Consider the following 12,695-nt stretch of genomic DNA (forward strand, 5'->3'; position numbering starts at 1 on the left):
GAATACATTTTCCAGTTGAAGGCAGACAAATACTCTAGTTCTCTGTTGTATTTTTGGCACAGAGTAGGTGCTCCAGAAATCATTATTAAATGAACAAACCCAGTGAGCCTTTTCCTTTTGCATGCACAGGACTTTTTCAACTCTGAAAACATATTTTTGTATGCTTTGTCTAACACTTGTGTTTTAATTGTTCTGATGATTTATGGGATGTTCTTTACCTTTTAGGTTGCTGCTTCCTCCTCCATATCTAATTTCTTTTTTCTTATTTTTCTTGAATTTATTTATTCTTACTCTTTTTCTGGTCTAGATGGGTTCCATGTATTTGTCCACCACCATAAGTATATATTTCGATTGTATTGTTGAAATTTTGGCTCCCCTGCTTTCATTTTCACTGCAGTCTTTCTTTGTAGCTTTTTTACTTTTAAATCTTTTTTTTAAAGAAAAACTTTGTATGTAGTGGAGTACATACAAAGTATGTAATCCTTTGTATGTGCTAATTTGGGCCACATTGATATATTGCACTGTGGTGAAGTTGGGGCCTTCACTGCATCCATCACTGGATCAACACACATTGTACCCATCAAGCAACCTCCTATGATCTCATTTTCTTATATTATTTCCCCGTGTCACTAATTCTTTTCTTGTAGCTTTCTGCCAGTGATTATAGAGGCTATATTTATTGCATTCTGTTTACAATTCAAAGCAGTATTTCTATAACTTCTGTGTTTGTTTGGGGCTAAGGTAGTAATCATTTTTGAGATGAAATTTGTAATTCTTCACAAAATTTTTTTCTCTCATTGTTTAGTTCACTATAACTTTTCTGGTGTGCATTGATTTTTAAATTGTTTTTATTTTACCCTGATCTTTGAATGAAGTGAATGATATCAAGAGTCAGCGATTGTTAATATATAAGGTTCAGATATCCCCAGCCTAGACAAGTTGTTCCTTTTGGTTTCTGCTTGGTGGCCACTTGAGATATGCAACATTATTGATAGCCATAAAGTCGATGGCTTTCTCTTTGTCTAGCAGGCTCTATTATTTTGTGTGTATCTACAATGGACCAAGTTTAGGTTCTTTTTTGCTTCCATTCTGTGCTTCTGTGATTCCGTGATGTCCTAGATAGGATTTATAATCTCTAGACTGTACTAATGTGGAGTTCTTCTTGTCTCTATTTGCACATAAACCAATCTACTTTGGGAACTAGACCATCAGTATGAAATACTTCCCATTAATGTACCTCAGTTTTAAATAATTTATTTATTACTATGCTTATTACTAAAGATTAAAAGAAATAAAAGAGAGTAGAAACACGTACTGGTCACATCTGCTACAAAAACAATCACTCCAGCGGAAGTGGTAAGCAATGGCTGATGCATTTCCTGGTCTTGTTCCAAGAAGGTGGGGTGGCTGCCTTACATGTTGTAAGTTTTCTAGTATTTTCTTAACCCATTACTATCGACCTCAGAGACAGTGAAATTCCTCTTAGATTCTGGCAAAAGATTACTTGTTTATATTGATTTTAAATTCCTTAGTTTAAAAAATCATTTATTTATTTTGTTTTGTTCAGAATTGCAGGTAGTTGAGAGAATTTGATTTACAATCTGTTAGATGCCCAGTTTTCAACAAAAGATCATCAGGTAGTTGATCTTTTGGAGTTGCTTTTATCAACCTATTGAATTACACAATACATAATACTTGCACATTATATGCATCTCTTAGCGTAGTATAAATTATATGCCACTTTTTTTGCAGTCCAAAAAGTGTGTAATTCTCATAAAATCAAAAGTTAATTTCACAAATCTGGGAAACATTTAATATCTACTATCTGTATTGGCAATATTTCTGATTCATGTCCTATCTTATATTTGAAGAGCAAAAATGAAGTAAATTTTTGAGAGATAAAGGTAAATCATACTACCAATATATCAGTAGGTATTAAATACTTAAATTATGAATAACATAATAATGGCTTAAGACATCTTATAGCATAGCATTTTTAGTCTGTTTTGAGGCAACAAAAGATTTTAGCTGTGATATTTAGTGAAAGTCAATGCTATAAACTTAGTATTGTTACACTAATTGGTATTAATTCTTTAATTAGGTTTCTTTTTTTGGAAGTTTGTGGATGACCTAGGCTGAGTACCAATCCTCTTCAGCAGAAAAAGATTAGCTCTGGGTCAACTCTAACATAAGTGAAATTATTTATGTCATCTTTCTCTGAGTTCTGAGTTGCTCAGTGATTCTGAGGAAAATTCAGAGCTGTCTAAGCCAAAGTAAAACAATTACATTGATTTTTTTTATGGCAATCTTGAGATTAATTACTAGTGTTCTTAAACAGGTTACATGCTTTTGCCAATTTCTGAAGAATAAATGCATAATTATAGAAAACTGCTACATCTCTATTAAAGAAACTTAAAGGACAGAATAATACCCAAGACCCAGACTTGTACTTTCATTTCATGGTGTGCAAATTTCCCGCGTACATTATTTTATAGTAGTTTTCATTTTTCACTCTCATAGGTAAGAATACTCTCCAAAGTATTAGCAATTGTGTGGCAATGGTTTCATGATTTTTCACCTCAGCAAGAGAAAATACAGACAGGCCTTGAAGCCCAAACTATGTAGCTCTCTGAAAATCACTGTATTTGGTAAGTGTCTTCCATATATTATAGCAATTTCAACTAAACATAATGTGTACTTGCATTTTCAGAACAGAAAAGTTATAAATTATTAAAGAAAACCTGATTTTCTCTGTGTTATTCTCGAGAATGCTATAGTACAAATTTTATTGGTAAAATATTGGAAGTGTTGGACACTTAGAAAATAACTTATTGATCTTAAAAAGTGTGATTTAATGAGGTTGCCAGCTAAAGTTTAGACTATCTAACATTTGTGATCTCGAGAGTCTTAAAAATCAACCATATGACATTAACCAAAGGAAAAAAATAGTAGGAGAGAAATAATCACTTTGAGATGTAATGAACATCTTATACTTTCCGGATCTTGATGGGATATGTAAGAGAGGAAGAAGGACCAGGAACCCTGGAAAATGGCGTCAGAGGGTTTTACAGGCCATGTGTTCTGCAGCGTGGGTCCAATAAAGCATAGTCCTTTTCTGTGATTCATTGAAGGCAACCTGCATGTTTTTTGTGGTTATGTGTATCAAGGTGTTCTTGTGTTCCTTTGTACCTTCTTCCTGAAAGAATAAACTTAATAACATAAGATATTCAATATGATAAAAGATCCAAAATGGGTCAGTAATACATGCATCCCTCCAGGAGGAAAGATATTCAGAAATACTGAGGAAAATACTCCAAGGTGCTAGGTAACCTGAGAATTCTGCACATTCTTGGGCACTGGAAAAGTCCAGCCAGGAAAGCAGGAGACATTGGTGCTGATTCAGAAGTGGCACTGGAATCCTTGTTCATTGAGACATGTCAAGTTCTCCCCTGGGCCCCAATTTCCCTTTCCATTAAAAGGGGGTTAATACTGTGTTATATGCAGGAAATGAGGGGATCGGGCAGGTGATGTCACGTGTTCTCCCAGCTCTAGGAGCCCATGTCTCTGGCAAACATCATCATCATGTACACTGGCCAAGGAAAAGTTACAAGGGGAAGTAGAAAAGTATTTCAAATTTGCCCTCATGTATCAGCCAGGAACCTAAATTACTATGAACCTATTCAAAACAAACAAACAAACAAAAGCCCACAAAAATGGGTCTATCATAACTGTGGAGACATCACTTATTGAATTTTAGTTTATTAGATTACTTTGTTACTTTGCAACCCTAGGGTTTAAAATAAACATGATTTTGAGATAATTCGGCTTGTTCTCATTGTTAGATTAGGAGAATATTTGAAAAAAAAATTTTCTGTTAATATATCCAGTAACACTTTTTTCTCTGTAATCTTTTAAAAACTGCACATTTTAGATAATACAGTGTAGCAATTCTGTGTTCTTGTTTTTTTTCTGAGTTTCCTTTAGTACATTTCTTGAACTTTATGCAATCTCTATCCTCCTTAGCATGTGTCTGGTGGTGTCTATGCTCTCTTTCTTAAATTCTCAGTTTTATTGTTTGCTTGGCTTTTCAGTGTTGCCCCTGTGTTTGTAAAGCACAAGGGCCAGCAAATCTTTTGGGCAGGCATTGTATTAAACTTCTTGAGCCCATAAAATCTTTTCACCCTCTGCTGTTCCATTTATGAGTGGTTTGGAGAGTACTCAGCATACAGCTTCTATTTGACTCTTTCTTGGACTTTACTTTCTGCTGAGCCTTCTCAGATCTTCCATGCACACATGCGTAATTTCCCAGCAAGACATATGAGAGGAGCTTACCTAGCCCTTTATGGGCTCTTTCCTTCCCTGGAAACCCATTATATTTCTGGATGGTAAGTCACCTGCTGCAATCTTGATGGCAACCCCACAGCAGAGCCGCGTGATTTCGCCATTCCCTTCCCAACGAGTTTGTATTTATGCTGACAATGCTGCTATAATTAAAATGTTCCAAAACAATTTTTATAATAACAACAAAGATTGCTGATCACAGATTATCATAACAGATACAGTAACAATAAAAAGGTTTGAAATATTGGACAATTATCAAGTGTAGCACAGTGCCAAAATGCGAGAGTATGCTATTGGAAAAAAAATATCAATAGACTTGCTTGATACAGGGTTGACACAAAATTCTACTGTATCTATCTATATATAATTCCATTTTATATATATATATATGATTAAAATATTTGGAACAAAAAATAAAATGTATATAATTTTGTAGCTTTTTTGGGGGCCCATAGTTTATAGACTGTGACTAATTCTGAAAGATTCTGAGAGTTCTGGGCATATAATCAATATATATATATTTTTAACAATAAGATATTTTTAGTTTACTGAGAAGATTCTATCACTTAAAGTCTTGGAAAGGGTCACCTGACTTAATCTCCCTTTAAATACTCAGCTCCTAAAACACAATCACTCTTAGAAATATTATCTTCTCATAATTATTTGAATTATCAAGAAGATCCAGATATGTTTTGTATAAAGCTAACATAAAATACTTGTCAGGTATTTTTTAATATGTATACAAACTTCCATTAAGTATGTGTTGTAAATGCTATTAGATATTATAAACGAAGTATGCAGAGATATCTCTGTAAGGGGGCATGGGTGAGGTCTTACTGGAAAACTGACTTTCAAGCAAGGTGAGGAAAATAATTCAAAGGACTTCCTTGATCACACCACATCATACTGTGTGGTAAAAATAAATAAAAATCAAAAACAAAACAGAACACATACTAACCCCTTTTTAATTCTAAGGATATAACATCAATTTGTGTGTCAGAGTTAAGGGGAAAAAACAAAAGGATTTAGTATGTAAATTTTAGGCCCAAGAACCATGACATTATACTAGTGCACTGTCATGTTGCATGATGCCCATAATCTATCATTTGAAAAGATTTAATTAGAAATCATGGAAGAACTTCAGCCAGTGATCTCAATTTCGAAAGGAAATGAAGTATGCAATAAAGGCAGTATCCATAACCCATGTCACTTTCCAAATATTAAATCTGCATTTCAGATGACATTCAGAGGATATTTCTAAATCAAATATTTCATTTGAATTTTTCCACAGCTTAGTTAGACCATGACCATTTTTAAAAATTGATATATATAGATAAGTAGATACAGATAACTTGATGGGTAGCTATTATGTTATATACATAAAATAATGCATACATATTGGATTGTATCAACAATTTTCTAAATTGTTTTAAAACGGAGCATTTTCTATTTTTACAGCTGAGTCTGTACAAAAGCAGGTGATTAATAGGAGTTGTATTAATAATGTCCTTAAGAATCACCAGTACTTGGGTCACAAGGTTCACAGGCCTCTTATTGGGGGGAAAGGGTGGGTAAAGGGTGGTTCCTGCCAGACACCCAGGTGGGGAGGGGCCTGCCTCGGGGACCAAAGTCTAGTAGGGCTGGAGCCAGGTCATGAGGCTATTTCTAGGTCTGGGCCAGTCAACAGATTGGAGGGCCTGTCACCAGGGGCAAGGACGAGTGTGGCTCCACCAAATGAAACATGACTGGATCCTATTTAAAGACAGGCTAAGGACCTGCATAGACATTTCTTAAAAGAAGACATAAAAATAGCCAACAGATATATGAAAAAATGCTCAAAATCACTAGCCATCAGGGAAATGCAAGCAAAACCACAATGAGATATCACCTTACACCTGTTAGGATAGCATTTATCAAAAAGACAAAAGATACCAAGTATGGCCAGAATGTAGAGAAAAGGGATCCCTTGTCCCTTGTATACTTGACGGGAATGTAAATTGAGGCAACCATTATGAAAAGTGTATGGACGTTTCTCGAAATATTAAAAAATAGAACTATTATATCCAGCAATCCAGCTTCTGAGTATGTATCTATGGGATATAAAATCAGTATCTCAGAGAGATATCTGCATGTTCATGTTCATTACAGCATTATTCATAATAGCAAAGGTATGAAAACAACCTAAGCTTCTATTGATTGATAAATGGATAAGGAAACTGTGATACACACACACACACACACACACACACACACACACACACACAAAGGAATATTAGCCTTAAAAAATAAAGAAAGCCCACCATTTACAAAAAAATGGATAAACCTGGAGGACACTATGCTAAATGGAATAAACCAGACACAAAAAGACAAGTGTGTTATTATCGCACTTGAATCTTGAATCTTAAAAAGTAGAACCCATGGAAGTAAAGAGAGAGTAAACAGGTGGCTGCCAGAGGCTGAGGGTGGGGGAAATTTGGAGGTGTTGGTCAAAGGGTACAAAGGTTCAGTGATGCAGGATGAATAAGTTCTGGAGATCTAATGTAGAGCATCATAATCACAGCTAATAATACTGTAGTTATGTAGAATACTGCATTGTATTCTTGAAATTTGCTAAGAGAATTGATCTTACATGCTCTCAACACACAAAATATTGTAACTACGTATGTGATGGATATGTTAATTAGCTTGATAGAGGAAATCATTCCACAACATACACATAAATCAAAGCATCACATTGTACACCTTAAATGTATACAATTTCATATGACTGGTATAACTCAATAAAGTTGGGGAAAAATCATTAGTGGCATTGTGTATACAGACTTATGATTCCTGATTTCCAGAATAAACATCTTGGGTAGCTCAGAAACTGAATTTTTAGAAATAATCTATTAGAATAATGTGTTTTTAAAACATCATCAAATTGATCTTTACTAAAATGAAGGGCAGAGAGTTATCCAAAACAAACCAAGGATAAATATCAGTAAACACGGAAGTCCTTTTAGAAGAAAGTCTCATTATGAAGACCTAAAATATATTCATCTTTTAATAAGTTATGAACAAATTAATCTTTTAATAGATTATGAATAGGTAGATGTCTATAAAATTGTTATGTAATAAAGGAAATGGTATTCAATGATTGCTACATGCAAAATTCAGATAATTATTTGAGTATTAGTGAATTTTAGCAAAAAATGTTCAAATAATCAAAACAAATTGGCATATATTTTGTGTATTTGATTTGGAAGCTTTCCTTGCTTCAGATGCATTTCATAACATAGGATATTCTTTTCCATCTTTTCCATGTGTTTTAAAACTGATGACCACTTACGTAATTCTTAATAGGTTTCAAAAGATTTCAAATTACATATACATGAAAAAAAGCTTCCCTAAGCAGAGCTTAAGTTGTTTGTTGCTTTATCTTAAATATAGATAAAACTTTCCATCTTCTAGTATCTAGTTATTCATTGAAACACTCATATAATTTATAAAGTCACTTTGGTAGATAAATAGGGTCTTTATTCCATATGAAAACACTTCCTTGTTAATCTAGAATAGTCTCAAACACTAATAGATTATCTAAATATTATGATTCATACATTATTCTATATGGTCATGGTGAGACTAAGACTAATGTGACACTGTTTACATAAATAATCAGTAGAGAGTTTTTAAAAAATAACATCTAGCTATTTATTGGATTGAATTTTAAAAACTCCTTGGTGAGAAAGCAGTTCTTGTAACCATAAAAGACTGAACTTAAACATTTTCTAACAGATCGTTGAGAACTTCACTGGAAAAGATAAAATGTTTCTTTGGAATGAAATGGTCAACTCAGTAATGCGTTGTTTACTTTTTCTTGAGTGGTTAACATTCAGTACTCCCTATATTTCATGTCTGACAATTGCTTATTTGAGGAGAACAACAAATTAGTATCATAATTACCCAAAATGAAATGCTCTAACATTTTAATAAATTGAATTTTTTCAACATATTACCTAAAATGAGTTAGAACTGTTAAAAGTGAAAATATTAGTAAGTTTTCTTTATTAAAATCCAGGCTGCCTCCTGAGGGCTAGGATTTATTATGGTCCCATACATATTATTTCTCCCCACCTCAAATCTTAGGGGACAAAAAAATTGTTTTAAGTGTGAAAATTTATCCCATTAATCACTTCTTGTTCTTTCATCCTCACAGGCAAAGTCACATGCACTGTGTCTTACTGTCTGTCTTGTTTCTCAGTCTTTCTAGCTAGGACAAAAAAACAAAGGGGCACTTTATCTTGAGAATAAGAGAGATAACCACATTTGTGTTTATTATGAAAGATTGCTCTAGCTGCAGCATAGAGAAGAGCAAGAAGGTTCCTTGGGACCTCCCCGCCACCACCCATTAATAACATTAGTTTAGAGAGTTCTGGAGAGGATATCAAATACCTTCCATGTACCAGATTTAATATGAAGCAGGTTCCCTTCTTTTTGCTCATGTTAGTCAGGCATTACTAAACTAGACAACAGCTCGTGAATTATATGTACTAATTGATGCTTACTAGTTAGTGAATTACTATTTTGAAGTAATATTATATATTTTGAGTGAGGGCCTCGGAAAGTATGATACTTTAGCTAAAATGAACAACTACCTTCTTGTAAACAAGATGAACTTGATTTTGAGTCAGCAGGGGCAAAGGACATTCTGGTGTTAATTGACCCTGTCATATCACACCATACAAGACACTAGCCACTGTGAATAATAAGGTGATAATGCGGAGCAAAAGTACATTACATTCCCAAGAATTCATCAGAGAGAATTTTAGTTTCCTTCATCCCTTTTATAGCTTGTAAAATTTCAGTATTTATTACAGTTCATTTTTTTCTATGACTATAAAATATTCCTTTAGTCATGGCTTTGCAATGGCTTACCACTTAGAGCTTGTCTAGTGATAAAACTGCAGATCTACAGTTGAAGTGTTACCTCCCCCTTCTTCTTCATCCTGGAGAGATAAGAAATGAATTTATTAGGCTTGAAATATTTTAATATGATTAAAATATTTGGTATTTTTGAGAATACACTGTGGTTTTGTAAGATGCTTAATTAATTTTCAACAAAATACTATAATGTGCCACCCACTATAGAGTATGTAGCAAATCTCCATCATTCGTTTTGTGGTTTCATAATTGGTATCAATTGGTGACAGTTCAATGCTTACACCGGTGATTCTAGAACTATGTGACAAGGGAGATTATGTTCTTCTGTTTGTTTTATTTTAATTCCTTTATATGATGCTTGATAGATGGAAATAGATCTTACACAGACAAAAATAACCAAAGCAGTCTAGCTGTAGCTCTACTCATCTATGCTAACTAGAATCAATTTTTCATCGAAAAGAATACATTTGAGGTGATCATGAAAATTATCATGATTGCTGGTTTGTTGAGGTGCAATTGATATTGGATGTGTATTATTTTTAATCTATTTTTATTTTATTAATACCTGACTTCAGACTTTGAGGAGTAAAAATGGAACTTTATAATTTTCATATAAAGGGCTTTAGCTTGATGGTGAGGATTTTGTAGAGTTTTGTGGAGCTTGTGGGGGGAAAGCAGTTGCTGAACAGGGAAAAGTAAAGGATTGTCAAGCAGTACTGATGGTACACCTGATGACACTGCTGAAAGTTGGAGAACATAATTTTTTGTGACACTAATTCCAACAATTGTGTAATTTTCTCAGGCATTGCTCAGCAACCCCGGTTTAAAGGCCTGTAATTATATTAACATGACACAATGTAATCACGAGTTAATTGTACTTATAAATAAAATGGTGGATTCAGCTCTAATTGAGTCACTTCCCTACTTGAATACCTGTTTTGTTTCTATTGCTGGCTAAATAAGATCTGAAGTCCTCAGCTTGCTATTCAACGCACACACACCCACACTCCATGAAAACACTCTCATAGCAACAATTATTTTCCATTTTGTTTGCCCCCCTCCAACTGCATGGAAATAGTCACAACTCCATGGAGAACCTGTTGTTTTCCAGCCTTTACTCATGTTTTTCTCTTTTCATATCTCATACATTTTCATGAAACCATAATTGATTTCACAAAAGAACATTCCTACTTTGAAGGTTTTAGGGTTATTATTGTCATTCCAGGCTGGTATGTCTCCAAACTAGTACCTGTAAAGCCACCAGTAGGTATAATCACACTACTGAGCCAATTTCCATCTCGCTTTACAAATGATTAAACAAAGGCTCAAAGTGATTCCATTATTTGTCAACTACACTGTGGTTTTATATCATATTATGTCAAATTAGTGTAGCTGGAGCTACATTTTTTGGCATTTTTTTTAACTGTGTTAAGAGTTAAGGATGAGCATCAAGATAAATTTCTAGTAACAGGGACCATTTTATGTTCCTGCCATACACAGCTGACAGAGCAGATAAAATATATGAAGCAATATTTTTAAGACTTTGAACAACAGACTTCATGAGACAGTGATCCCTGAGAGAAGGAAAACTGAGCTGAGCTCCACAGTTGCCCCGGCTGACCTTCTGGGGACGTTCAGTCTGCAGCTCAGAGAGAGGGGTTCAAACAGACCTAGCAGTCTTCTTGAACTCGGGCCACAGGGGTGAAACTCAGGGAGTTCAAGGCAGCTACAATTTGCAGGACAGACTAGCAGAAGAAAGGGAGCTACACAGAATAGGGAGAGAGAACTCTGGAGAAATGCAAAAGGTTCTGCTTGTGTCTTCCACATAGTGATGATCAGCCTATTTGTATAAATTAACTCCACGAGGCAGAGAAAAGAGCCACCAGAAAGAGTTGGTGGAACAGTCAACAAAGCTCATACAGGGCTGGTTATTTTTGTTTGCTTGTTTTCCATCAGCCAGCTTGCTTTAAGAGCAAGTAATTACCAAAGAAGAAGAGATTAGTTAACTTGAAGACACAGCAACTGAAAATATTCAAAATAAAACCCTGAGAGAAAAAAAGACTGAAAATAAATAAGCAGAGAGTGATAGTTTAAAGATACGAGCACAACTTATTTGATTCTCCTCCCTTCAAAAGTTAGGACTTCATTTTTCTTCTCTTGAATGTGGGCTGTATTTTGAATGCCTTACTCCTAATGACTAAAACATGGCACAAGTTATGGTACCTGATTTCCAAGACTAGACAACAAAAGGCATTATGATTTCCTGCTTGCTCGAATTGCTCAACAAAAAGAATAGATATATTTATTACTAGACTTATGCTAGAATGTTCAGATCAGTGCAATATATAATAGCCTCAAATTACCGTCAACATTTAATGGATAACATATTATAGTCTCGCAATGAAAAATTAAACAAGAATGAGGAATAATGATCTCTGACTACCTAGAACGATATGTATGAGTTTCAGAATATAGTATAGACCAAAAGGAGCCAGGCAAAATTGAGTACATAGAGTATGGTTTCATTTATATGAAGTTCAAAATTAGGCAAAACTAATGTGTTATTTCAAGTCAAAATAATGGTTATATTTCTAGGGGAGGGTGGAATGGGAGTATGAGGAGGACTTCTGGGATTCTAGTAATATTTTGTATCTTTATTGGAGTGCTGATTACATGATAGATTCAGTTTCCGAATATTCACTGAGCTGAACACTTACGTGTACTCTTCTGTGTGTATATTATTCTTTAATTTTAAAAAGGTACAAAAACATGCTGAAAGTGGAGTGTTGAGGTCTCCAATGATTACTGTATTGGAGTACTGTACTGTATTGGAGTGTGCCCATCACCTAGGTAGTGTACATTGCACCCATTAGGTACGATTTCACACATCCCCTCCTCCCCCTTGCATAATTTCTGTTGTGTTTCACTTACTTCTGTGCACGAGTGCTGGTCGCATAACCAATTATTTTAAACATATGCAACTATGCTTACAAACAAATAAATAAAGAGAAATATAACAGAAATTCTACCCTTTGACTTCATCACCCCTACTTTTTTTTTAACATTTTGTTGTTTCTATCCATATCTTTTCATACTATCTATCTCTCAAAAAGTTGTAATTGCTTTTGATAGGTTTTAGTCTTCCCTTTCAAGGTCTACGTGGTTTATGCAGTGCCATTATAGTAATAGATATTGTATATTTCTGTACTTACTGTTACAAATGAGTTGTATACCTTCAGATGATTTCTTATTGTTCACTAATGTCCTTTTCTTTCAGATTGAAGAACTCTTCTTAGCATTTCTTATAGGAAAAGTCAGGTGTTGATAAAACCCCTCAGCCTTTGTTTGCCTGGAAAAGTCTTTATTTTTTTCATGTTTGAAGTATATCTTTGTATGATATGATATTCTTGGGTTAAGGTTTTTTCCTGGCA

Source organism: Microcebus murinus, chromosome 11 (assembly GCF_040939455.1).
Source record: "Microcebus murinus isolate Inina chromosome 11, M.murinus_Inina_mat1.0, whole genome shotgun sequence".
Lineage (NCBI taxonomy): Eukaryota > Metazoa > Chordata > Mammalia > Primates > Cheirogaleidae > Microcebus > Microcebus murinus.